General features: G+C 41.2%; 1 pseudogene; it reads left to right on the top strand.

Annotated features, from left to right (window-relative positions):
- Nucleotides 1-1,985: 1,985 nt before the first annotated feature.
- On the top strand, nt 1,986-9,912 carry LOC133763141 (tissue alpha-L-fucosidase-like; annotated as a pseudogene).
- Nucleotides 9,913-27,618: the final 17,706 nt, after the last annotated feature.

The following is a 27,618-nucleotide window of genomic DNA, read 5'->3' as shown; positions in this document are numbered from 1 at the left end:
GTTACCTCCTTGTGCTCTACCTTTGGACTGAACACGAGCAGCCATCCCATGTCTCAATTATGCCCCTCTATTGGGAATTCTTCTAATTTCCCCTGGATGAGATTCCCCCAAACACAATTATTTTCTTCACTACACTTAAAAGGACTGCAGTATTTTTAAAACTGTTCGCAACATTGCATATTAATTATAACTAGCACATTCTGGATATCAGATGGGGTGAAGTGGAGGCACAATCATAAAATACCCTGGATTTATAAAGTGGCCTACCCCTAAACTGCTCACAACAGTTTCATATCTATTTGCTCATCTGTCTTCCCAGCATCCCAGGGGGTTACCTGTTTTAATGCTTTTATGAGTCAAAGTTGACCTGTGAAATAAATTGAATGAAGTAATTATTTGCACTAGCATCCCAGGAGTAAAGCAAAAGCAAACATCGAAAGTACTCTCCAGACAGCTAATTCCAGTTTGTGAAAGTTACTAGCTAAAACTGTGGTGGTTCTGGTTTTGTTTTTCCAATTCCTTTTTAAAAATTCCTTCATTCCTGGACCCTTTCTTTCTTCCTTAAGAAATCCATTTGAAAAATCTGGGCCATCTTGTGCAGCTGACGTTACACATTATTAGATCTGGAGACTGTTCCAAATCTGGCAAAGCCTCGCCCAGTTCGAGTGCTAATGGGAGCATGGCCAGTGGGGTCGGGGGTGGGGAGAGGAAACAGGGAAACCAACTGGAACGGTAGTTAGCTTTCTCTATACTTAGAAGTGACCATGAGTTTCAATAGCGCCATCCAGTTGAGTCTCTTTTCTTTCTTTCCTTTTCTTTTATTTTTAAACTAAAACCTTGGAGTTGTTTTCTTTACTTCCTGTCGTGACTTTGCATAGGGAAGCCAGCGCTGTTCTTGGAGGGCCATTGGCCTAGATTTTCAGGGGGAGGGAGGTGCGCTCTGTTCCAGTGAATTATCAGAGTGCTGGGTTGCCTGCCATCTACACAGTGCTTTGATCCAAAATTTCAGTCATTGTTTCCACATTTAGGGGTTGGAATGAACATCAAAGAAGTGGGTGTATGGAATTTACTGAATGCCAAAGAAGCACAATAACATACAGAGGATATAAGCAAATCCCAGTGGCAAAATTTGCTGCCAATTCTTGCACATAATAGAGGCCCTAAAGTGACAGTCTATCTTTGACAAATGCATAATGATATCAACGCCAAGGGAAGGAACTAGCATGCTGAAAGGTGAATAAAGAGTTGGGAACAATTCAGTGGACTTACACATTTCCTCAGTGTGTTTTCTCACAACAGGGAAAGCAGATGACACACATGCATTAGGTAATGGTTGGACAAAGCTGCACACTCACCAGCAGTTTTCAACCAACCTGGATCTTTCAGGATCCAGCTCTAAAGATGAGAATAAAATGTGATTAGAAATCATTCATCTTCTAAAAAAAAAAAAAAAAAAGAACAGGTAAAATGAAAATAGCTCTCTTGTTCAGTCTTCGATAGTTCCAGATTTTAAAACCCATATGTTGTTTGTCATAACTTCTTCGTCTCCCAGGGCCAATGCGTTCCAAACGCTTCAGCTAGTGCATTGCAAGGAGCAGTCCTGGAAGTTAGGGCTCATTTGTATCTGTAGTCTTTGTTCAAATCTGGATTAATTTTGGTTCATTTCAGTGGGTGCACATAAAGTAAAATGCACATAACTGAAACCACTGAAATCAGGCTATTGTGTGATCATCTACAACCTACTTTTCAAGCCCCTTTAAGTTTTATTTTTGAGATTAAAAAAAAAAGACTATAAAAAGTTTCCAAAAGCATTGGCATTATAAGCAATTGCTAACCAAGGCTAGTCCCAGAATGACTGAGCAGATTTGGATATAATTCTAGAAAAGTTAACTGCCCTGCAGTGCCCCCATACATATTTCATTCAGAAAGTGATTTGATCAGGGTCCTGTGAGATATGGCTCCTGCCCCCAGGGCTGGGCATCCACATGGATGCAGATTGTCCTGCCGTCACCAGCGCAAGTCTTAAAGGGCAAAGGCAAATTTTTGCCCTCAAGTTTCAATCTTCAGACTATGAAGACGAGCATGTAAAGGCATCTTGAGGCTGATTTAGAAAACCAAACTCAAAAATGGCAGAGAACATGGAAGCAGGCTGCATGGCTCATGAGCACAGTCTGGTAGTGAATCGAGAATAAGCAAGCTCAAAATGTGCATGTTTATTTGAAACCTTACTTGATTGAGCAAGAAACTGTGCTAGCTGCAAATTGAGCCGGAATTTCTGTCCTTGGCTTTAGACAATCACAGCAGATTTGTTTTTATGGTGGCCAAATCCCCTTCAATACGGCTCCCGCAGCTCCTCCGTGCTCCTTACAAAATTTCTTCCGTGGCCTTGCACTGCATCATAAAGGAGCTCTTGGAAGGGTCCTGCTCTGTTGATTGTGCGTGTTAAGTAAATGCAATGATTTTCATTATTTCAAACTCTCTAATGAAATGACTGTGTGCCCAGCAACATTAGAAAATGGACAAACAGGCATTCAACTGGCTGGATGAACCACGGCTTTCTGGCATTAAAAGTGTAATATTTATGAGTTAATTTAATCACAGAAGAAAATATTGAGTAGGTGGCTGAGTAAAATGATGACTTTGTATTATATTTTCGCCATGCAGCTGGATAAACACATTCAATGACAGACCTTGGCAAGAACTGCAAAGATGCTCTTGACAATGGCATGAATAAATATTAGGTGCTGTCTAGAATTCACTGTATTTGGAGTCTTGAGCAAAGCCAGGTGAGTTTTAACAAGAAAATATAGAAGAAGCTATGTATTCACATTGGGATTATGTAAACACTGGAGTCTTTTTTCTGCTGCTGAAGAATTGCTCAAACATTCATTTTCAACCACATCACTGAGAGATTTTTCCTAACTTGCTATCTTTGTCTGCAAATGTAGGAGTGCATTTTACCATAAAGCTCTGGTTTAGAGAAGCTAATGGTGAATTTTCCAACGACATAGACTTGGAAAGAAAATAAACGCTTTGCCTAGGCTCCCAAAAAATGACCACAAAAATTGTCTGTTGTGATCCAATCAAATCTATGTTAACCAGTACATTTTAAAATTCTTTAGATTTCTTCTGGAATTTCTTTAGAATATCGGTTTTCTGACATCACAAGAGAAAAGAACATTTCAGAAAATATTTTGAAGATTAGTGATTCAGCAACATTCATAGCCCTTTAGCGAGGGATTAGTATTTAGAATGAAAAGAATCAATGTGCAAGAGAGGAGAATGGAAATGTGTCATGACGATTTTTTTTTTTTCTCTTCAGAACTGTCATTTTACCAACAAGGAAAACTTCATATTAAGATCTTTTGTTTTTGATGTTTTGGAGCCCACACATTGTCGCAGAGAGAGGGAAGAGAAAGAAGAGGAAGCGAAGGGGGAGGATGAGGAGCAATACCACCAGCACCACAAGCTCACCGGACCACCACACGCAAGGTGTCTGGACCACAGTGTATGTGCCACAGGCTGCTGCTGTCATTGAATTTCCTGTTTGCTATTTTCAGCTGTCTTAGCATTCAAATGTAAGGAGAGGATGCACTAGAAAGGCTAGCAGGGCCTATTAGAGGAAAAAACACCTGTGTGGGTGTGGGCGCTTGGCCCAGCAGTGCAGGTGCCCACACCCCACAGCAGGGCACATGGGTCTCATCCTTGGCTCTGGCTCTTGAGTCCAGCTTCCTGCTGATACAGACCCTGTGAGGTAGCAGTGATGGCACAAGTCACTGGGTCCCTGCTGCCCATGGGAAATACCTGGAGTAAGCACTCGGCTCGTGGCTTTAGCCTGCCCTAGTTCTGGCTGTTGCTGGCATTTGGAAAGTGAACCAGCGCATGTGAGCTCTCTCTCTTTCAATGTTTCTCTATCTTCCTGACCTTCAAATAAATAAATAAAGTTAAAAACAACAATAACACCTGTGTGAGTACGGGTATTCTGGATTCCAGTCTCAGTTGTATGACCTTGAGCAAGTCACTTTGTCTCCGTGAACCCAATTTTCCCATCCATAAATTATGAAAACATCTATTTGCCTATTTTTAAGAGTGATTTTTAAGAGTGTATAATCTACCTAAAGCCTTGGATTCTTTTGTTAATAAACTGCACTGCATTTAATTTGAATTGCTTGATTCAGAAAGGATCTCAGTTGTACTTAGAGTTAAAACGCACATTTAACAAATTACTGTGACTTCTACTGATGCTCCCCAATATATTAAAGCAAATATGCTGACCACAAACTTATTTTTTCTGGAAAAAGAACTTCTCAAAATATTTGTTTTTGAAAAGGAAATATATCTCACTTCCCAACTACTGTGTCTTTCTGGTATCTTCCTTCATTGGACACTTTCTACTCCAACATTTATCCAACAAATAAATATCCAGACTGTTTGAATAAGGTAGTGGAAAGACAAGTAACAAGAGGAGTGTTTTGGAGGCCAAATCACCCTGACTTGGTTATAGATCATACATAGGAAAACTAGAGACACAAGCTATCAAAGATGACCCCTAGATTTGTTATACAGAAAATGGGAAAAGAAAAGATTCAGGAATTCAGTTCTGGAGAAATTAAATTTGAGTTGACTGTGAAACATCCCAAAGAAAAAAGGCAAGAAAAAACAATAAAGTCAGCTACCATGGGCAGGGAGAAAAACGACACCTGTCAAGTTTCTGCCTGTGCACCAATGAGGTATAAGCCTGGGGAGGGACTTATACTTCCTAGATGTTGGTTTCCTCACCTGTAAAATGGAAGTACTAATACCTATCTCATCAATGTTGGAAAGACAAAACAACAATTTTTAAAGGCATTTTTAATGAGATATTCTACTTGTTATAATAGAGATGTAAGTAACAATACAAAGAAGTAAACTGTGTCACTTTTCTCTTGGTGACTTTAGGAGTCTTAGCCTATGTCTATGGTCAAGTCTAAGAATAACAGCATACACAACTAGTCCTGAATATGGAAGAGAAATAGCATGAAGAAAAACTTGTATAACAAAGATATTAATTGCATAGGGTTTTGCAAGTTCTGAGAAACATGTACTTGATCAAGATCTGCTCACAAGAAAAGCCTGAAGATACAGCCCAACAATGCCAAGTCCATCACCGGAGGCTATCAAAATCTTTGTAAAGTCCAAAGAAGTCAAGCTCAAGATCCCAATGAGCATGAGCCATGCATTCAATCAACTTGCCTGCACCATCCACCCTAAGCTCAGGAAGTGTGTTCATGCCCAAATTGCCAAGGGTTTCAGGCTCTGTTGACCAAAGGCCAAGGCCAAGGTCAAGGCTCAAACCAAGGTCTTGACTATGACCCTGGCTCTAGATCCTAGATCATGTTCCCAGAGGTGCCCAGCCACATCCCAAAGGCTCCAGATTGGATACCTCTCTCTGCCAATGTGAGGACAAGAGGACTGGTATGATCCCAGGCTACTGTTTGCATGGCCTGGTGTTCTCCTGTGCTACTTATAAAAATAAACCTGAGGCAGGATAAAAGAAGAAAGAAAGGAAGGAAGGAGGGAGAGAAGCTGGGACTTCTGGAAATATCTCCGCAGATGTCCTTCTCTTCTTGGTTCTTCACGAACTCACTCTGTGACTGACTGAGCCTCTCTCCCCTCTGATTCTCCACCTTCACAAGTAGCCTTACAATCATGGCCGCATCTCCAAGGGTACACAGAGTTAATGTGAAGGCCTTCTTAAGATTCATGGTTAATTAGGATGAAGCTCATGGGGCAGGAATCATGGCCCTGGAATATTACGGGCTCCCAGGGAATGTGAATTGATTGGGATTAGCATTTACTACTGGGTTTTAAATTTATGGGAAGGAGAAGAGAGTTCAGTCAGTTGGGAGAAAACATCTCCCTACTCGTGTGGATTTGGAACCATCCATACCCCCGCATAGATAAGCGCCAGCTTGTCCATAGAACCCAAGGAGGAACAAAGGCTAGGAAAGATGAGGTAGGATGTAGGCATGCCCCCATTTACCCTTCCCTGGGGGAACTCCTTAATCCCTCTCTATGATAATATACTGAACATTTATGTGTGATTAACCTTTTTTTTACCATCCCAAAGCTAAGCAGGTAATCTGACTGCCAACAGTGGTGGGAGTAGCACTGGTTATTACAGAGATTATGGGAGGAGGCAGAAAGCAGCTCCCATTGCAGTCTAAGGCGGCTCATTTTAAAGGAATAGAGCAAATAGACTCTTTGTTAAATACAGAATTTAACAAAATAATAGATTGGAACTTGGGGCCGGTGCTGTGGTGTGGTGGGTAAAGCTGCCGCCTGCCGTGCCAGCATCCCATATGAGCCCTGGTTTGTGTCCTGGCTGCTCCTCTTCTCATCCAGCTTTCTGCTATGGCCTAGGAAAGCGGTAGAAGATGTCCCAAGTCTTTGGGCCCTTGTACCCATGTTTGAGACCCAGAAGAAGCTCCTGGCTCCTGGCTTCGGATAGGTCCAGCTCCAGCTGTTGTGGCCATTTGGGGAGTGAACCAGCAGATGGAAGGCCTCTATCTCTCTCTCTGCCTTTCAAATAAATAAAAAAGTTTTTACAAAAGATTTGACCTTGAATAATGTCTTTATACTGTAATGCAAGTTTTGTTATGTTGCCTTTATTTCTTATACATTTTTTTCTTTCATGATTGAAAATGTTTAAATGCAAAAACATAAAAAGGAAGTCATACTCTATTTTTCAAAACTTGATGCTGTTTCTCTATTAATACTTTTTCCAGCTCTGCCCTCTGACCAATGTCTGAACCCAAAATTCTCATTTCCTAGGTATTACATTTCCATTCCTTAATTACTATCTCTAGTATATTTGGCATGATGTCTTGAAATTCTAATACTAATTAGTAATTAGTAAATTTTCATGGCTATACAACGAACTATGGTAAGCAGATTTGATGCTATATTTCTTTTTGTACACTTATAGGTTAGAATACATGAGTACACCACTTCAAAGAGAGAAAAACCATTTGCAAGTTTGTGTGTGTAAAGCATTTGGGACAGTACCTGGCACGTTGTAAGTTCAACTCTTAGCTGTTTCTCCTCATCTTCCTTGTAGTATTACTGCTACTGTTGCTACTCACTGGTATTGAAAGGTCTAAGAGAAGGTGACAAGAGGTCAGCTGGGCTGATTTTATCAGATCTCCCAGCCCCTGGCATGAGCCTAACATATGTGTAGTAAATTAGATATTTGCATTTTTAAAGAGTGACCCTTTGGGGAGAGCAATCTTTGTGGTCCACATTTATGCCATTAGCTGCCTTTTTGGAGCTGTGCAAGTATCACAGTGGAGTCCAGGGACGTAGCATACACACAGGCCATCCCTCTAAAACAGGGCTTCACAAACTATTGGTGGTGAACAATCAATTCTTTCTTTAATGCTTGATAAAATGCCATAAAAGTAACTTAAAGTGAAACATCCAATACATATAATAAAGTCCCCTTTTTAAAAAATTATAAGGTTCAAGAGACAAAAGCTTATGCTGCCAAGTGGCTCTCAAAAGTTCTAAATGCTTCCTCTCAATCCATAGGAACCAATGGAAAACAGACTGTGGACCTCACTTTGAGTCGCAAGGTCATCACGGACACGGAGGAGCTCAGCAGGCCATTCATTTCCATACTGCATTCCTTCTGGAGTTCAAAGGGCTCTCATCAAAGCAGGGAATGCTAAAGGTCAGCAGGCCTCAGCTCCAGACCCAAGTGGCCAAACTATCAGTGTGAAGTTGGTGCATAGGAGGTAACTTGGGGAGGCCACCGGTGAAATCCACTGCTGGCCGTGCCAGCAGCCAGGAATTTACACACAGCTAAGCAGTAGGCTGTTTATGCCGGTGCACAGGTGTGCAAACAGTTTGTGATAGAAAGGTTTATGGCGAATAAACACATTGTATGATATACTGTAATCAACTATATAAACAACTTTAAAATTGTCTATACTTCATATTTCCAGCATTTGGTTTTGTTAATCATATGTCTTCCTGACAGCAATTAAATAACCTTGAGAGAAAATGTACACCTGCTGTCTCCCCTGGGGAAACTACATCTCTTTTGTGAATGACATAAGTTCTCCATAAAACATAACTGAAGAGAGGAGAATTGAATCTGGAGCTATGTCTCTTTTCTCTCTTGTTTTATCTCTAGTTGAATTGGAGTGCACGGTTTAATATAGCTAATCTTTTCCAGGATCCCTATTCTGAGATTTTTGTTTAGACCAAATTATTTCCCCAAGGGGCAGATTCGAGACAATGGAAAATAAAGGAGGCTGTGACAAGTGTTGCATAGGTGGGCGATGGGTGGCATCAGCTCACGTTGCCCCAGCTTCTCAGCCTCAGTACTCCCAATTCTTTCTGATTCCTTCAGCAGATTCCATGGACTTTCGTGTATACCATACTGATCATGGTTTCCTTCAAACCCAACCTATTTTGTTGTTGTTGTTGCTGCTTAAATCAGCATCCAAACATGGCCCAGTCTTTAGAACTGGTTAATTAAAAGCCTCTGTTAGATTGTAGGATTCCAGAGCTCCAGATCTGAGGTCATGGGCAGTGGTCCTCCTGCAGCTACTGGTGCCACTCAGAGTAGCCATGTGTGTGCTCCAGGCTCTGGGCAGGTGCACCTAGCACTGGCCATGCACAAACTTGTGGCTGCTGCTGCATTAGTTGCATGAGGCCATGTTTGGGATGTTCATTGCAGGGAGCGTGTTCTTGGTGCTGTTCTGGGGCAGTGAGTGGTTCTGGTGGCACCAGACAAGCCAAGGGCAGACCCAGTACCAATGCTGAATGCATGACAACCACCCACCTGGCTTCAGCTACAGCATCTTCGGGCAGTTCCTGGACAAGTGGGTCCACCTCTTCCAGGCTTCAGGGGACCAAGCGCATAGTCCTGAGGACAAAACATCATAAAAGTTTCACAAATTGGCCAGTCCTGAGTCCCGAGCCTTGGAATTGGAACTCTAAGGACCTGGGGCCCTGTCACCTTTTGGTTTGCCAGTTGGGAACAGCTGTCTGGAAGAGGAAGTACACATGGATTCTATTATGTCCTCTTAGAATAGTCCCCTGCCCTCTACCTGCCTGATAAGAAAAATCAATTCAACATACAGCATTTTGTGGGTATGAAAATAATGCTAGAGCTATATAATCTTATTAACAGGTGCAAGCCTCATCATCATTTGGTCTGATGGAGAGTGGAATGTCCTGATAATTCTTGGAACTCTACAACTTTTCTTGCTTGGTTCTACAACAATAGGCTCATCAAGAATGAGGTAGTAGTAGTAAGTGGCCAATGGGGTAAGAGATGCCTTGCCATCATTGGGGATACTATAACTGTCAAGATAAACTCAGGCCTCGGAGGCAGCTAGACCACAAGTGGGAAATGGGCATCCCATCAACAAGAAATTCTAGGTCTATGGCTGTGATATGGTGTTGTCAGACACCGCACATGACTATGAAATGATTTCCTAAGTGATTCAGACAGTAAGTCTGGACAGTAACAGTCTTCTCAACATTGCGCGAGCTAAAGCAAGATTATTGTCCCTATATTTCCAGAAAGGCTTCTTGCTGTTGAGAAGTGGCTGAGCATCCATGGGGAGGCCATCCATGCTTCAGCTACAGAGGGTGCAAAGGAAAAGAACATGCTATCTACATGGTACGCCTCAAAGGAACCAGCTTCCCATGACATTTTACTGCACTGCCCAGAAAATGGAATTTTACATCTTGAAACTGCATTCCCCCCACTCCCACACATACAACTGCCTGGACTAGAAAGGTAGTGATTCTGGAATCCTAGATTTGAAGTAATCCACAAATCTGGCTAAAGGTTTTATTTTTCTGCCCTACTTACCACACTCTGTGCTCTCTGGGTTGAGTTTGCTTAGACTGTAAACCCGACAGGCGTGGAGTGAGCATCAGAGGCCAAGAGGAAAGGGACATTGCTTTGTCATTTGTTGTTTGATGTGCTTGTTACAGTACCATCATTGTGATAAAGTAACTTCCCTTCCCCTCCAAGAGATGCCTTTTCCAACACTTTTTAAATCAAACACACTGAGTACTTTACACTGATGTCTCAATGGACCAATGATCTGAGCTCCTTTGCTAAAATACCTAAGACTAGTCAGCAAAAGGGACTCAACAATTACACTCCGAATTTATTCATCTTTTTTTATATAAAGGTTAATTTTTTCATTTTAAAGTTCAACAATTTTTAACATTTTTCCACATTCACTTCATATGCACTCATTATATACACACATACAGTATTTTTTTCTTGAAAAGGGAGATGTTAATATCACCAAGTGAGATTCATAACAATGACCATAATGTGGGTAAAGAAGGGTATATTGTCATGTACATGGTATGATCCAGTGAAGCAGTATTTATATATACCACATGATAAGACATCCACACAATTATCATACTCTATATATTATCTTCCATAAATAAGAGGAAATGTGGTATTTGTCTTTCTGGCTCTGGCTTATTTTAGTTAGCATGATGATCATCCATTCTTAACTTTGGAAATTATTTACAGTGGAAAATTCCCTTATTCTTTGATAATTTATCAGTTTTCTCAATAACTTTAGATAAAGAATAAGCCAAGTCACCTTGTTGCTTGTGGGAAGAGCTGGAAAGTCTTATAAGTACCACCTCCTAAACTCCCTCCCCTAACTCCTACTCCCACCCCCAAGTAGAGGGGTGAGTAGAGGGATGGAAAAGATTTGTTAGGCTGCCAGTGGTTAACTTTTCAGAAGTTTCCAAAGCAAATTAAGAGCTCTGAAATCTAATGATTTTTGTCCTACCTTTCCAAATGAATAAACCTGCATGTGAAAAAAATTCTAGGTTTTCCATAATCTGTCTTGTGATTTGATTTGTTTTTAATTTGTTTATTTGTTTTCAGTTTATTGCTATTGTTATTAATATTGGCTTTCCTGGCATTTCCCATAGCTTGGGTTGTTCTGATTATATCCTTGTACTGTTGCTTAATGCGTTCTCCTGTCACTGTAGTGTGTGACCTGGTAGTTAGATTTAGAGGTTCACCGGATCCAGGGTCAGTTGTTCTATCAAGAATATTTCATACATATTATTCTGTGCTCCTGGTAGGAGGTTTTCCTTTTCTCTCTTTGGAGAAGTTAGCAATAATTGGTGCTTTTCTCCCCTGGCTATTACCACATTAGGAGGCTGTAGAGTGGTAGGATCCTAATTCTACCACTCCCTATTCATTTATTAGCTGAAAAATTCCATAAAGAGAAACTTCCCTTTATTCCTTGGCTACTCTAAGACTCTTTTTTTCTATGTAACATGAACACTTTAAAAATGATAAGTTTAGGTTTTGGTATCACAATGAATTTATGGAATGAAGTACACCTGCAATGTTTCCATTCATTTCCTTCATCCTCCTACAGATGCTCAAATTCTCCATCTTTTCCTTGCTGGATACTTTTTAAGCTGGTACCCAAATCATTTGGAGAGAACCCTGCTAGTTTTTCTTAGCTTTATTGTTACCCAATATGATAAAGTATTCAGACTCAGACCTGGAATCAACCACTTCTTTGAGAGGCCTTCTTCCTTTTGGTGGAAAACAGTGTTCTGAGACATAGTAAGGGTCTCTGAAGTGCTGTTGGATTGACCATCTCTTAGATGGCTTTTAGGTGGACAGAACTAGAAAATATACACTTTAAAACATTTACAATGTTTTTTATTGTTGCTTATTTGAGAGAGTGCACTTCCATTCACCGGTTCACTTCCTAAATGCCCACAATGGCCAGGGCTGAAGCCAGGAGCCGGAAGTGCAAGCCCATGTGGGTGGCAGGAATCCAACTGCTTGAGTGGTCACCACTGCTTCCCAGCCTCTTCATTGGCTGGAAGCTGGAGTCGGGAGCTAGAGCTGGGATTTGAACCCAGGTGCTCCAGTGTAGGATACTGGCTCTTTAACTGCAAGGCTAAGTGTGTACTCCCCAAATGTGTACTCTTAAAGGTAAAACACATTATGAATTCATATTGCTATAGCACATTTATTTTCAGAGCTACAATACTTTTTACATCTATCTGTTCTCACCCAAGCTGAAAATCCCAGTTCTCAGTGACACAGTTGCCTTACCCAACACTACATACATAACTATTTCAGGGTACCAGTACTACATAGCAACATGATTACTGAATCAGTGGAAACCAAACCAATTAGAGGATATGACAGCACAGAAATCCCCATGCCTGACAGCTAAAAACAAAATAAAATATCTCAGTGTAAATTTAATAATAAACATTCAAAGTCAATATAGGAAAATTATAAACACTCACAAGATACAAAATTAGACTTAAACAACTGGAAAAGTAAACCATGTTCAGAGAAAATCTCAACATCATAAAGCTCTGTTATTTCTATGTGTATTTAAACATTTAATGCAATGCCAATAAAATTATCATCACAGTTTTTGCTAGAGCTAGAAAAATTGACTGCAGAGCCAAGAAATCCCATCCCTTTAAAAGAACAGTAATATGTAGCATCAAAACATATTGATCATTAAGTAAACTGAATGTAGATCTTTGTAAAAATTAAGAGTGGGAATGGGAGTGGGAGGAGGAAGAAGGGTTGGAGTGTGGGCGTGGGCGGGAGGGAGGGTGGGGTGGGAAGTATCACTATGTTCCTAGATCTGATAAGGAAATATATGTATAATGAAAATACATGTATAACTTAAATAAAATTTTAAAACATATCATAAACCTCTAAAATTAAAAGCTTGGTGATAATGGCAGAATAGACAAAGGGAAAAAAACTAGAAAATTCCAAAGTAGATCCAACTGCATATGAAAATTTAGTATATGATAACAGTGGCATCCCCATTACAAAAGGAAAAAATGGACTTTTTCATGAGTGTTGGTGTTAGGACATCCTCATAGCCATATGAACAGAGGTAAACTGGAGCTATCTCTTGTGCTATATATCAAGACAGATTCAAAATGGATGACGAAAATTTCTGTGTAAAAAATGAAACACATAAATACAGTTGTGCACCACTTAATGACGGGGAAATGTTGTGGAAAACACCTCCTTAGGCTATTGCTTCCTTGTGTGACATCACAGAGTGCATTCACACAACCTGAGATGACTATGACATCACCAGGAGATAGAAGCTCACGGCATCCGTTGTGTATATGGTCTGTCATTGACTATAATGCCATTATGTGGCACCTAACTGTACTAGGAAAAGATAACCCTGGGTGAATCGCTCCATAAGCAGGGATGAAGATAACTTTCTAGAGTTTACTCTGAAATACAAATGTAAAACGGAAAGATTGGTACACATGATTACATGAAAGCAAATTTTCACACTTCATCCGGATGAGTTAAGCCCATTTTGCAGATGCAAAAATTCAGACTTGCAACAATTAAGTATCTTGCCCAACTTTACAATTAGGAAATGTCAGAGATGGGATTTGAACATGTTGAAATTGCAACTCATTGCACACTGAGCCACCTAGATGTATATTCACTCCTGACGCATTGAGAAAATCAGAGATGAAAATTTTTCCAGAGTCCATTCATAACTAGGGAATAAAATCTTGTTAATATGGTTAGGTTACTTCTCAATGACTTGATACAGAATGCTGAGTTACAGAAGAGTTTCAGAAGACACAGGACTCTGGGAAGAAAGAGATTTTACTAAGTTTTGAGGATAAACCAAAATATGACAGCACCTTTTTAAATTAATAGAAAAATGTAATTAAAAGAAGAGTTTACTTTGGTATAATTTTTTATAAATCCATAATTTATACAAGTATAATACATGTATAATTATATCTAATATATGTATGTATGTACATATATATGCATGCATACATATATACACATTCACATATATGTATATATATTATATGTGATGTTAACATGTATTACATATGATGTGCATGTATAATACATGTATTCTTTCTAAGAACTTTTTGAAGATCCCTCATACATGTAAATTTATACCTCTGAATTCGTATTCTTTTGATTAGAAATGCTTTGTGATGTTACTTTAGCATTTTTATCTCGTTCTTCATAGCTCTATGTAGCAAAGCACTATTTAAACTCTAAAAACTCAGTTTTAAATACATGAAAGTTGATTCAAAATGTGGGAATGAATAGAGTTTGAGTACAGAAATTTTTAAATAATTTTTATTTATGTAAGTTGAACAAATTTCATGTATTTTATATATACAGAGTTAGGAGCACAGTGACACTTCCCACCCTACATTCCCTCCCACCCACACTCCCACTTTCCCTCCTCCTTCCTTTCTTATTCTTTCTTTTTAATGTTTACAGTGACATCTTTCAGTTTATTTTATAATCATAAGCTTAACCCTCCACTATTAATATTTTTTCTCTGTCTCAATATTTGTGAGAATCTTCAGGTCTTTTCATCCATTATCAGCAGACAGTGGCCTGGCTAAATCATTTTAGTGGAAACACTTGACTGGTTGTTGGGTTTACAGAAGCAGAAGGTGTCAACCGATTGAAGGCTTCACTTCTCAGCTGGTGTGCACACAAACTAAACCATTAGTACAACCTTTACTTCCTGCCCTTCTCATCAGCTAATTTGTTGGCATTTTCCTTCTTCATTTCCTTGAAAGACCTAGCCAAAAGATATTGAACTTGTCTTTCTGTTCCTTGGGGAAAACATTTTTAAAAGCTTATTAATTTGCTTATTTTTATTCAAAAGGCAGACAGACAGACATACAGACAGAGAGAAACCCCCCATCTGCTTGTTCAATTCCCACATGCCCACAACAGCCTGCACTGGGCCAGGCTGAAGCCAGGAGCCAGGGTCTCAATCCAGGTCTCCCATGTAGATGGCAGGGATCCAACTACCTGAGCCATCACCCGCTGCCTCCCAGGTGCACAGTAGCAGGAAGCTGGAATCAAGAGTAAAGCCGAGGCATGAGTTCAGACACGCCGATATGGGATGCAGGCATTTCAAGCACAGTCCTGACCTCGGTGCCAAACACCAGCACCGTCCTTTGAGAAAACCTTGAAGGTCATTGTGCTTTCTTTCCAATAGGAGCATGGCTAATTACTGGTCTGTGAGAGCAACGTAACCCATTCATTCTTTTCACAGAGATTTATTAAGCACCTCCTAATGTGCCAAGGACTGCTCCAGTGTTAGGGTCCAGGAAACACAGACAGACACGTTTTTGCTCTTGTGGACCTTGTACTCTACAGCAGGAGACAGAGGAAGAGCAGTGAGCCACTTGTTCTGTAAGATGTTACACCCAGTGACGCGATAATGACTGAGGCAGAGAGGGTTCTTTGGCTTGCAGGGTCAGAAAAGTCCTTGACTGGGATTCCAGGCAGAGGGAACGAGTGCAAAAACCTAGATGGGGGGAGTGCACTTGGTGTGTAAGAAGACAAAGAGCACATGGAGCTTGTGGGGAGTGGACTATATTACAATACAACTGACCTCCGAGTCTTCACTCATTTCCTTGACTGTTGCTTTGTTCCCTTATGCTCTACCTTGTTCCCAAAGGGATTTCAAACAGCTCTGTAGCGTGTCTATAGATTTGAGAAAAACACAAGTGATTCCTCTAGCAGGTGAAGTCCAACAGATTTGCAGCAGGGTATTCGGCCCATCAATGCAGTAGGCATTCTTTTTTTTTTTTTTTTTCTTTTCTTTTGGTAAGGACTCACATGTCTTTGAAATGCCACTTAAGAAATTATTTTTAAGAAAAATTGTGCACTGCATTTAATTTCCAATCAGCAGACCCATATTTCCTAATTAATCATGGCACATGCTATTTACCAAACTCCTGTTAAAACAAATTTCTTTTGTACACATTACAAAGAAATGTTACATAAAATTAAGCACCAAGTAACGACTTTAATTTGTGGTTAGTTAATAATACACAGATGATCACGCGGCTGTAAAGGAGCCACTTGGGACCGTAGCAGATATGCTGGCACAGAAGAATTGAAGCAGACAGATTGTGAGGCCTTTGGGCTCGGCTTTGGGTGGGGAATGAGGAGGGTGCAGGATTCAGTGGACATTTCATACAGTGGCTTCCAGTACTGGGCAGAAACCTGCTGACAGCCTTTCTCCAGAGAAGTCTGACACACTTTCAGGTTTCCCAAATGGTTTGCCAGTTATCTTTTACTTTGTGCTGTGCAAAATGGTTTTACAAAACTTAATGGAATTCGCATTTAGCATGAGACTTACTGAATGACCTTGACTTAGAGTTTCTTTAAGCTTTGCAAGAAACGATAATTGTCCCCAAGTTCTATGAGCCACTTTGCTCAGCTAATTTTTTGGTACTTAATGATCCCAAGCTGAAACACTCAGCCTTTAATTTTTGAGAAATGAAAATAAAGGAGTACAGCCCTAATATTTGAAGGAAACCAATGTTACATCTTTCTGAAAGTATGCAGGCTACACCAGCAATCATATTAAACAGACACACAAATGAAAATTCTTCGCCCTACACAGTAGCAGATGGGTTGGAAACGCCATGGCCCAGCGGCTTTGTGATTAAAATTTGTTTAACCCTCTAGAAAGGAGGAATGGAAGGTTGTTATGAGATGGAAAATGGCTCACCTTTCTCTTCCAGAGCAACTTTGCAGATATTTTTCCAATTCTACTTGTTCCCTAAAAAAGAGCTGGGGGTGTGGGAAGGGAAGGGGTTAGCACAGTGAAAAATTCTTGGTGACTGACTTCAGGATTTCAGTACCCTGAGAAGCACAGACTCTGCTAGGACATTCAGGGCTCTCGCCAGTTCCCAGCGTGACTCTTACTCGTCACTCAATGTGTCCTGGTGCCCCCTTTGCCTTGTGTATGGAATGAGTATCAAAGAACCGTATATTGCATGGTGACATTTTAGCTTCTTGAATTGATGACAAGTAACCCTGGCATATTTAGCGTGGAGATTACATCAGGGCCATCATTCCTTCTCTCAGGTCTCCAAAGCCAATCTCTTTCCTTAGGAAGCTGGGCTAAGTCATGCCTCACATTCTTACTGACCATGGAACGGGATAGAAACGTGGTCTATCTGACTAAATCTAGAGTAAAGCCTCACCCTATGGTGAGGCTTTGGGGCAATGTGATAATGCACTAGCACAAACTGGCACACACACCATTACCAGACTAATGATGAGCTGAAAATAAAAAGGAAACAAGCGGGTAAAGCTGCCACCTGCAGTGCATCATCCCATATGGACACCAGTTCAAGTCCGGGCTGCTCCACTTCCAATCCAGCTCTCTGCTATGGCCTGGGAAAGCAGTAGAAGATGGCCCAAGTCCTTAGGCCCCTGCACTCATGTGGGAGACCTGGAAGAAGCTCCTGACTCCTGGCTTCAGATCAGCGCAGCTCCGGCCGTTGCGGCCAACTGGGAATGAACCAGCAGATGGAAGTCCTCTCTCTCTCTCTCTCTGCCTCTGCCTCTCTGTAACTCTTTCAAGCAAATTAATAAATCTTTTTTTTCTTTTGACAGGCAGAGTTAGACAGTGAGAGAGAGAGACAGAGAGAAAGGTCTTCCTTCCGTTGGTTCACCCCCCCCAAATGGCTGCTACAGCCAGCATGCTGCGCCAATCTGAAGCCAGGAGCCAGGTGCTTCCTCCTGGTCTCCATGGGGTGCAGGGCCCAAGCACTTGGGCCATCCTCCACTGCCTTCCCGGGCCACAGCAGAGAGCTGGACTGGAAGAGGAGCAACCGGGACAGAATCCGGTGCTCCGACCGGGACTAGAACCCGGGATGCCGGAGCAGCAGACAGAGGATTAGCCTAGTGCGCCATGGTGCCGCCCAAATAAATTTTTTTTTTAAATAAAAGGAAACAAAAGAAAGGAAGCCCCAGAAAGGGATAAATCAGCATCTCCAAGGCAATATGATGCTGTGCTGATGTTTTCTGCAAATATTGATTTTGAAGAATTAAACATGTGACTAAAAACAATGTCATTGTCCCAGTGAAAGAGAATTTCTGTTTGGAATGTAGAGCAATGGAGACGAGAGGCTACCTATGCATACGCTGTATCCTCCTCACCTGCAGCAAGGGGCAAGTGTGGTCACAGTCTTTGCTATTTTTGTTTGTTTAACCTCTGCTCCATCACCAGTAATGAATACACACACACACAATTCAAGCTGGAAGGAGGAGAGCGGTAGGAAAGTACTTCTGTTCCTTCAACTTCTCTAGAAATAGTTTGGAACAAAGAAATAGGTTTGAACACAGGAAACTTGGAAATGGAGGAATAGGGAGACAGGACGTCCAAGCAGTTCAAAGATCATGGAATATGAGGCAGAGAAAGAAGCAATGCTTTCTTTAAAGACAAGGCTGCATTGGTTCCCTCACTGAGCAAGCTACAACTATTTAAAAAAAATCTTCTGGGAGCTGCCCAAGAAGCGCAGTGGTAAGGCTTTGGTGTGAAATATGTTTACACATGGTCCAGCAATGTGAGGCATGGGTGTATTCTTCCTTATAAGCATGTTGGAGCAGACTACCTCCTGCAAAATCTTGACTACATCTGATGGCATGTTTACCAACCATCTAGGTAGGAATGGATTGGAATGTTGTGACAGATGACTTTATCATCCTGCACAGACTCGGGCCCTACTCCCACCCCTCAAGCCCCCTCCTCCCTGTACCTGGAGAGGCACACCTCTCTGACTCACGAAAGTTGGGTTTGGCCATGTGACTTGCTTTGTCTAATGGGTTATTGATAGTTAGGATACAAGCAGAGACTAGAAATGTGGTTGTGCCATGGGGCTGGTCTTTTTTGTAGCTCAGTAACAAAAGAAAAACATCCCATGGCTATCTTGGTGCTCCAAAGATGGTCAAGAGAATATATGGAGCGATCTGGATCCAATCTGTAGCTTGAAATCAAGTCTAGCTGATCAGAGCCTGAATCAACCAAACCAAAATAGGTGATTTGTTTGTGTGTTTGCATACTTTTGTGAGGGAGACCTAGTTATGGGGAATTAAAGGCATGGTCTTGCCTCTGTCTGCCACTAATTCTTCTGGACCAAGTAACTGATAGGGAGCCGGGGGAAAGTCAGCAGTGAAGGAGCTATTTTCACGAGAGATCCCTTTGCTAGGCCCCAAAGCAGCTCCTCTGGTGCACAGAACTAGAGTGAGGTCCATGCTCTCCTACTACTTGGAAGCACTCAGTCAGTACTGGGTGCTTGAAGATTGGTGTGCTGGGTAGATGGCACCTGGGTTACAAACACCGCATTCTCATCATGGGCATCATCAGCTGCTGCTTCAGGGAGGTTCCCTCCAGTCTGTCCTGAGCCGAAGGTCCACAGGAGGAGAACAAGGATGGAGACGGCCTGGCCTGCGGGTCTGATGGCTAGATGTGTGAGCAGGTGAGTCACTTCTTGCACACTCTCAGGACTGCACTGAGAGGGCTCCGTAGGGAGGCCAGAGCAGGAGGGCACAAAAGAAATCTGAGATAATAATGTTAATGAGAGAGCATTTGAATACACAAGCTGATGAGGCCAAAGGCATTCCAGTAACTGAATGTGGTTGAAAGGTCTAATTGACATAAATGAAAGATCTCTGCGAGTGAGATCCCAGTGGAAAGAACGGGGCCATCAAAGAAGGAGGTACCTTTCTCTGAAGGGAGGAGAGAACTTCCACTATGACTATGACCCTGTCGGAATAAGATCGAAGTCGGTGAACCCTAAAGGCTTCCATAGCCTTGGCAACTCATGACTAGAGCCTAGGGAGATTACTGACGCCATAAACAAGAGTGTCAAATTGTTAAATCAACAACAGGAGTCACTGTGTACTTACGTCTCATGTGGGATCTGTCCTTAATGTGTTGTCCAATGTGAAGTAATGTTATAACTAGTACTGAAACAGTATTTTTACACCTTGTGTTTCTGTGTGGGTGCAAACTGATGAAATCTTTACTTAGTATATACTGAATCGATCTTCTGTATATAAAGATAATTGAAAATGAAAAAAAAAACTTGGTGTTAAATTGGAAATTGCCTAGAAAATTAATTTTTAAAAAAATATCATGTAGGATCTTTGTCCTTAATGTGCTGTACATTGTGATTTAATGCTATAACTAGTACTCCAACAGTATTTTTCACTTTGTGTTGCTATGTGAGGGCAAACTGTTGAAATCTTTACTTAATATATACTAAACTGATCTTCTGTATATAAAGAGAATTGAAAATGAATCTTGATGTGAATGGAAGGGGAGAGGGAGCGGGAGAGGGGAGGGCTGCAGGTGGGAGGGAAGTTATGGGGGGGAAGGCATTGTAATCCATAAGCTGTACTTTGGAAATTTATATTCATTAAATAAAAGTTTTAAAAAATTGTTTTTTTTAAGATTTATTTATTTATTTGAAAGGCAGAGTTACAGAGAGGCAGAGGCAGAGAAAGAGGTCTTCCATCTGCTGGTTCACTCCCCAAATGACTGAAATGCCGATCTGAAGCCAGGAGCCTGGAGCTTCTTTCTGGTCTCCCACACTGGTGCAGGGGCCAAGGACCTGGGCCATCTTCCACTGCTTTTCCAGGCACATTAGCAGGGAGCTGGATAAGAAGTGGAGCAGCTGGGACTAGAACCAGAGCGCATATGGGATGCCAGCACTGCAGGCAGAGGCTCTACCTGTTATGCCACAGTCCCAGCCCCCACCATCAGTACTCTTGAAACTATCTTGATGATGCTGGAGGAGGCATCCATCTTCAACTGCAGGGTTAGCCTGACACATGACCTAGCCTTGGTGGAAGGAGCACACCACCAAGATATTGCCTCTTGAGAAATCCCACTGGGTCATTTCAGGGTTAAAACTCACAGGCTGGTAATGATGCTGCCAAGAAGTGTTGGAGAGAGTTCCCAAAAATGTAACTGCCCTAGACAAGTAGATGTATGTTCAGTGTGTGTCTGTATGTATATGTGTGTGTGTGTGTGGGAGAGAGAGAGAGAGAGAGAGACTCCAATGAAAGGTGTGAAAACTATCTGTGAGTTATACAAAGGTTCTTTCCTTACCACTGATAGAACCAGTATCTCCTTCTTTCCATATAGCATTCCCAGTGAAAAATCAGAGAAATTCAGAATCAATGATGTGGAGATGCCTCTTCACAAAGATGGCGACCTAAATGATCCCTCAATATTCTATGGCCTGTGCATGGAAAGTAAGTGACATCTACTCCCAACTCGGGAAACTTCTCGGTCCCGAACATGGAGAAGAGGACATTGTCACACCCTCTCCCCATGATGAGGTAATGAATTCTACCTGCTACTTCTTTCAATTTAAAAAAAAAAAATTGATGAGCACTAGCATCAGAAGTTAGGATATCTCAGGTTTTACAAATCCTAAAACAGCTGGTTGTCTAAGAAGTCTCATTTTTCTTGGGAAAGCTCTCCCAAGAGAGAAAATTTCAGAGTAATCATTGAACTACATAAGATAGAGAATGATATTTACAACATTATGAGTCAGAGCTTCCCATTAAAAACTTTTCCCCAGAAGGAACTTAAGGGAAAGAGTCACTATTAATGAAGGGAAACATTCATCCATTCAATTACTCATTTATTCAGGCAATAAATATTTGTTGAGTGTCTCCTGTGGTTGAAGCCCTGTGTACCATGTTTGCCTTTCTGTTCAAGGCCCAGCAGGAGAAAAAACCCTGTGAGACAGCCACTCCCCACCAATTTATGCTACTCATCCAACTGGTCTAGTGTCAATGGGAAAAAACTGCCAATGGGCAACTGGCTATGCACCTTCTGGGAGCAAAAGCAGATAATGAATTTAGTTTGGCTAATGAATGAGCCTACATGGCTCCAGTCTGTATGCTGGCTCAAGCAGCTCATGAGCTTATGTTTCAACCTCTCCAGGCATTCCACTGGGAATATGATAGATGGACTGCATGGGCTGCACTCCAGTGCATCCCCAGGAGTAGACACAAAATCCAGTGTTGCTGAGTGGCAAAGAGAAGTGGAAGAGAGGAAGTAAAAGATGAGTAGGAATGAGTGATGTGGTCAGTGGGTCACAGCTAGCAGGAATCCCAACACATTTGCAGCTAGGAATTTAAAACAGGAAGTAGTTCCACACTACCTTGCAAGTTTCCTCTCAGGGTTAGCCACCTTCGGTCCTCTGAATTGGTTTCCATGTCTACACTGCAAATCCCTATCAGAGTTATCATATATTTAGGAGAGCACATATGTGTTTAAGTGTGTGGACACTGAATCCTGGCTCTGTCGTTCACCAGCTCTATGGCTCTGGGCAAGGCACTCCACTTAACTGTACTTACTCAATCATTAATTCACGATTGGTTAATTCATTCAGCTAACACTTATCCAGGTACTTTGCTACCACAATAAAATGAAAGATCCACAAGATCTAGCCTCACAAAGCATAACAATCCAGTGAGGGAGGCTAGTCCAACAAAAGAACGATTTATTTAAAAAAGTGTGACAAGTAGTAGGAAGAAAACAAACAAGGAGCTGAGCAGGAGAAAAAGGTGCTCGCATTACATAAGGTAATTAGGGAGAACTTTTTAGAGGCACTGTAATCTTGGGACTAATAATACTTTAAGGCATAACATTGGGCATAATAATGCAATCTTCGTTGGATCATTGTGAGGCTTAATTAGATGATTTGATTTAGTGTCTGACATACAGGAAATGTTCAACAAATATTTGTGGTTACTTTTTCTATGTGGGACAGAATTTAACACTTATAGTACTTAGTATGTAGCACATAACACATGTCTATGTACCTAGTAGGGCTTCCATCAATGTGTGCTGCTGATGGGATATGAAAGTGGTATGGTGGACAAGTGCCTCCCCCATCCCTGCGTACAGTCTCTGGCAGCATCAGAGGGCCTAAAATTGCCCTCGTAGGCATATACATATGACAGCAAGGAATCCATCACCCTCCAGACCCCCAGAGTAGGTCCCTGCAGGGCAATACCGCTCCAGGCAGAAATCAAGGGGAACTTGGCGCTGATTTGTGCCGCAGTTGCTCGCAGTATAAACAGAAGCCTCCAGGGCTGTCCACTCAGCACTTCTTTCCAGGCACAGAAAAAAAAATGTTTTTCTTTTTTAAAAGAAAGATGGAAGCAGGGCATTTTCAGTGCAGGCTGCAGCTCTTTATAACATAAACTGCTCGGCCCAGGGGGATTGAAATGGATGAAGCGTATGCAAAGTCATATAATAAATGGGTTTGTGTGGAAAAATGATAAAAGGCATTGCTTGTTTTTGTTTTTCTATCCATAGCAATGTTCATTTGATTTCAACTTGGTCAGTGGTACATGTCTTGTCAACAGTCAATCTTCAGGGGTCTCTCAGTGGTGGTAATTTGCTGTTTCTAATTTCTCTGTAAAATAAAATTTTGATTGGATATTAATTGTATAAAAGTCTAGTACCATCATTTATTAGATGTGAGAGTAAAACTACATTTGCTAGTCCATTGGTAGAACTTAGGAGACATTGCTTCTATCCTCCAGGATGCTGTGTTGGAATTTTTAAAAGAGATGAGCCACGGGAGAGAGAAGGAACATAGGCCATGTGGTAGACAATCCCATTCTACGCCTAGACTGCCACATTCAGACTTGCGTGAGCCATGTGTACTCTCTGGGCTTTCTGGCTGCGGTGCCGTGAAGGGGTCACGGGTGCACTGTTGGCTGGTGAACTCCCAGCCTTGAAGCCTGGGCTGAGGTTCTGGGTTGCTCCTGAGTCTAGGACTCCTCAAAATCAGCCTGAGAGGGCTCTGATGGCCCATGCCATGTCTTGTATGTGGAGCAGTGCTAGAAGGAGTCCCTTGTTACCTATCTCACCCATCTGCCCATTGTGGTTCAGGGAACTGCAGACAGCGTGGAGACATCTTGACCCAGTGGCTTGAAGAACACGCGTGTGGTCCAAGTTGCACTGAGTGTGGGAGTTGGGGAGGCAGAGAGACCAGGTGGGGTGCCCACGAGACACAGTTCCGAAGGCTGCCCTGAGTATCTTTCTTCACACGAGCAGTTGCCCTTCTGCATCTATAAACTCCGAATCCATGGATTCAATCAATCATAGACTTGAAAATATTTGGGAAAACAGCATCTGAGGTGAATATGTACAAAGTTTTTTCTTATAATTATTTCCTAAACAAAGAGTAGCTATTGATATAGCATTTGCACTGTTTTAGGTATTCTGAGGAATCTAGAGGTTATTTAAAGTACGTAGTAGGATGTGCACAGGTAATGTGCAAATACTGTCATTTTACACAAGGGACGTGAGCATCTGAAGAGTTTTGGCATCCTGGAACCACAACTCACCCTACCACACTCACACACCACAGAATGCTGTCCTTCTGCCCATTGGCAGGGGGCGTACCCTTTTAATGGAGTCCATGCAAGTGGAAGGGCAAGGGCTCAAGCAGTACATGCGCCTCCTGCATAGTCAAATACCTTTCTTTTGAAATACATGGATTGAAAAGGGTTGACAGAATTTGAGATCCATTCTCATTATCAAAAGAAATTCCAACATTTATGTTGGTCCAGGAAAGAAAAAAAAAAGAAGAGCTCTTAGATTCTTTAAGGATAATTTCAACTGTTGTAAATTTTTGAATGGCTGTAAAAAATGGTTTTAAATTTTTTATCACCTACTTGGGCAGACAAAGTTTCTCATCAATGGTGACTATCAAGAATTTGAAGAGATCATTAAAAAGACTTGATCAGGACTTGCTTGTAGCCATTTCAAACATAAAACTTGGTATAAAATAGTTATGTGCATGAAAGCAAGCTGAACTTTCTCATTAAAAATTCTGGAAAAGATTTTATTTTGGGCTTTTATACAAATTCAATATTTAATACCTATCTATAATGCTCTGTATTTTATTTTTATTATCATCATAATAAAATATAAAGAAAATGCACTAAATGTTTTCACCTAGCTCATATAGATGTCCCTAATTCCCCTCCAGTTTATTCCAGGATGGAGTACAAATATTATTACATTACCCCTTATCTGCTAGTAGACATCAGAACACCTACATGATAATGCTGGACTAATGTCTTAGTCCAGTTTGTGCTGCTATACCAGGATACCTGAGCCCAGGTCTTTATAAAAAAACAGAAATGTATTTTGCAGGGCCTAGTTTCTCTGCCTCCAAGTTGATACACTGAATGCTGGGTCCAGTGGAGGGGAGGAGAGCTTTATCCTCACATGTCTGAAAGATAGAAGAGTTAAAACTCACTGCTACAAGCCCATTTCATAGCAGCATTAATCCACTGATGAAGACCCAACATCTTCAAGAGAGCTCACCTCCCAACACTGTTGCTTTGAGGATTAAATTTCGAGCACATGAATTTTGGAGTGGACATATTCTAATCACAGAAGCATTTATTTCTCATGAGAATACATTAGTAATTTATTGGTGGTTTTTTAATAACTTTAATGCAAAATGGTCTTTCTATAAACCAAAGAAACTTGGTATGAATCATACAGATAATGAAACTGGTTATCTTTGTGACCAAAACATTCTCTAGCAAAAAAACTTTAGCTAGGATCTGATTCCAAAGACCTCAAGGTATCATGCTAATGCCACAAACATATTTGCCCGAGTTAAAATTTTTGCAAACATTTCCCTTGTTATTTTAAGTTTATCCATTTTAATGAAGCTATGGATAGCAACCTTTTCCTTTGCATTCAGAGGTCAGACACCATGCCCATGTGGACCATTTTTAAATCAAGACAAGACTGCCCATTCATTTCTAGCCATCTCTTTTCACCTTTGGAAACACTGCTCAGATTGGAAGGGAGGCCAAGGATCTAAAAGGCAACCACTAGCTTTTAAACAAGTGGTTTTGAGCCAGAATCCTACATTACTTGCCTTCTCCTCTCCAGCCCTCCCTGCCCTCCAATGAGCAGACACAGATTTTTTTTTTTTTTTAACCAAATAAGTGATCTAGACACATTCAATAGCCAATGGTAGGGAAAAAAACTCTACCACAAGCCCTACTAAAATTGACAGTTTAGGAAAAGATCTGGAAAAGCAAATTTAGGAATATCAGAAAAATACGAAACATTGAGGTTTCCATTTCAAAAGAAAGGTTTAAAATAACAGTGTACATTATCCAATCAGATATGGGCAGCTTGGGCACAGGCCATTGAATATGTGAGTGCATGATTCTTAACTGTTTGCAGGCACTCCTAAAATTAGAAATGCATGCAGCCTGCAGATATCAGAGAAGTAGAAAAAAGTTGAATTGTGTATCATGATCCTCAGACATTCCCTCCTGAGAGATGTAGCCTGCCTGTCTTTCTAAGAAGGTTCAGCACCAAAAGTTAACTAAAGAAATGATCTAATGTCAGCTTATTTGTTCTAAGGATTAGTGTCAACATCACACAAAACAGGCGCAGTGGGATGGAAGCAAGAGATTAGGGTTTGGTTTTTGAGTAAGGAAGACAAAGTGAAAGACTAGGATTAGTAAAGATTTTAAAACAATGGGGTCTCTTGGGTTTCAGCAGGAATTCAAGTTGCATAAATGTACCATTTAGTAAAGATGAAAGACATCATAGCGAACAGTCTGTAAAATCTAAGAGCTTGTATTGTAAAACCATAGGAAGGAAATCACATTTACTAAGCTCCGTATGTGGGGCACTGAGATAGCTGCATTTACTTCCCACAAGCTAAGTGTAACTGTACCAATATTTCCCTTTCTAAATCAACAAGGAGACTAGGACTAGCGAAAAAGTTAAGAAATTTGTCATAGGGCATGCATTTAGTAAATTAGCAAAACGTGGTATGTTCAGACTTGAGATTGATTTGAGACTTAAATGTTATATCTGTCTCTTGGCTTAATTGAAAGGCTACTCTCCAACATCACAATATCCTCCCTATTGGCTCCACTGAATCCCACAGTTTCAGTTATAGTCCTTAAACTCTTAAAGATTTCTCACGTAAGTTCAATTTCTGAAGATGCGGGGGATCGTAAGTGGTTTCCAGGCATTTATTCAAAAGGAACGTATTGCTTAGTGAGCTCTGCCAGGAAGCCAAGTCAGGTCCCACAGGGGTGGGTGTCTCAGTGATGAGAGTCCCCCCTCGGGGTCCCGGGGCTAGTAAGGGGCCAAACCTCTACAATACTCTTTTATTACACTATTTGGCCACATAATCTTTGGCTGACCCTTCATAAGACAAACTTGTTGTATTTGTACAGTGAACATTGAAAGATAATTCAGTCTTTCCTCTCACAGGACTCATCAGAATTTGATGGTTTTTTATGGATAGATTACAAAAGTTCCTTTGCGCTTTAGACTTACACATAAATACCCTATTTGTGAATTGCTCTGTAGTTACACTCCCAGATGATCCAAAGAGAAAGGAAAAAGGGTGATTCTAAAAATGAACCATCTACTTCATAACTCGTCCATGGTCAGCTAATGAAGATTCATGGCACAGCTGGAAAAACTTAACATTCAAGGTGCTTTCCCAAGGCTCAGGTGTCATCGACAGGAGAAAGCAGCAAACCCAGCAAGGAGACAAATAATACTGCCCCAGCCTGGGGGCACCACTGCCCTTGCCTCTGATGCTGCTGGGCTCTGCAAAACCTCGCCATCTGCCTGGCCCTTACGCACAACCTGTTGGGAATCACCTTGGCATCCTGACCCATCCCTACCTCTAACAGCAGGAATCTAA

This window comes from Lepus europaeus, chromosome 1 (assembly GCF_033115175.1).
Source record: "Lepus europaeus isolate LE1 chromosome 1, mLepTim1.pri, whole genome shotgun sequence".
Lineage (NCBI taxonomy): Eukaryota > Metazoa > Chordata > Mammalia > Lagomorpha > Leporidae > Lepus > Lepus europaeus.
The sequence above is the reverse complement of the archived record's forward strand: the minus strand, read 5'-3'. Positions and strand labels throughout refer to the sequence as shown.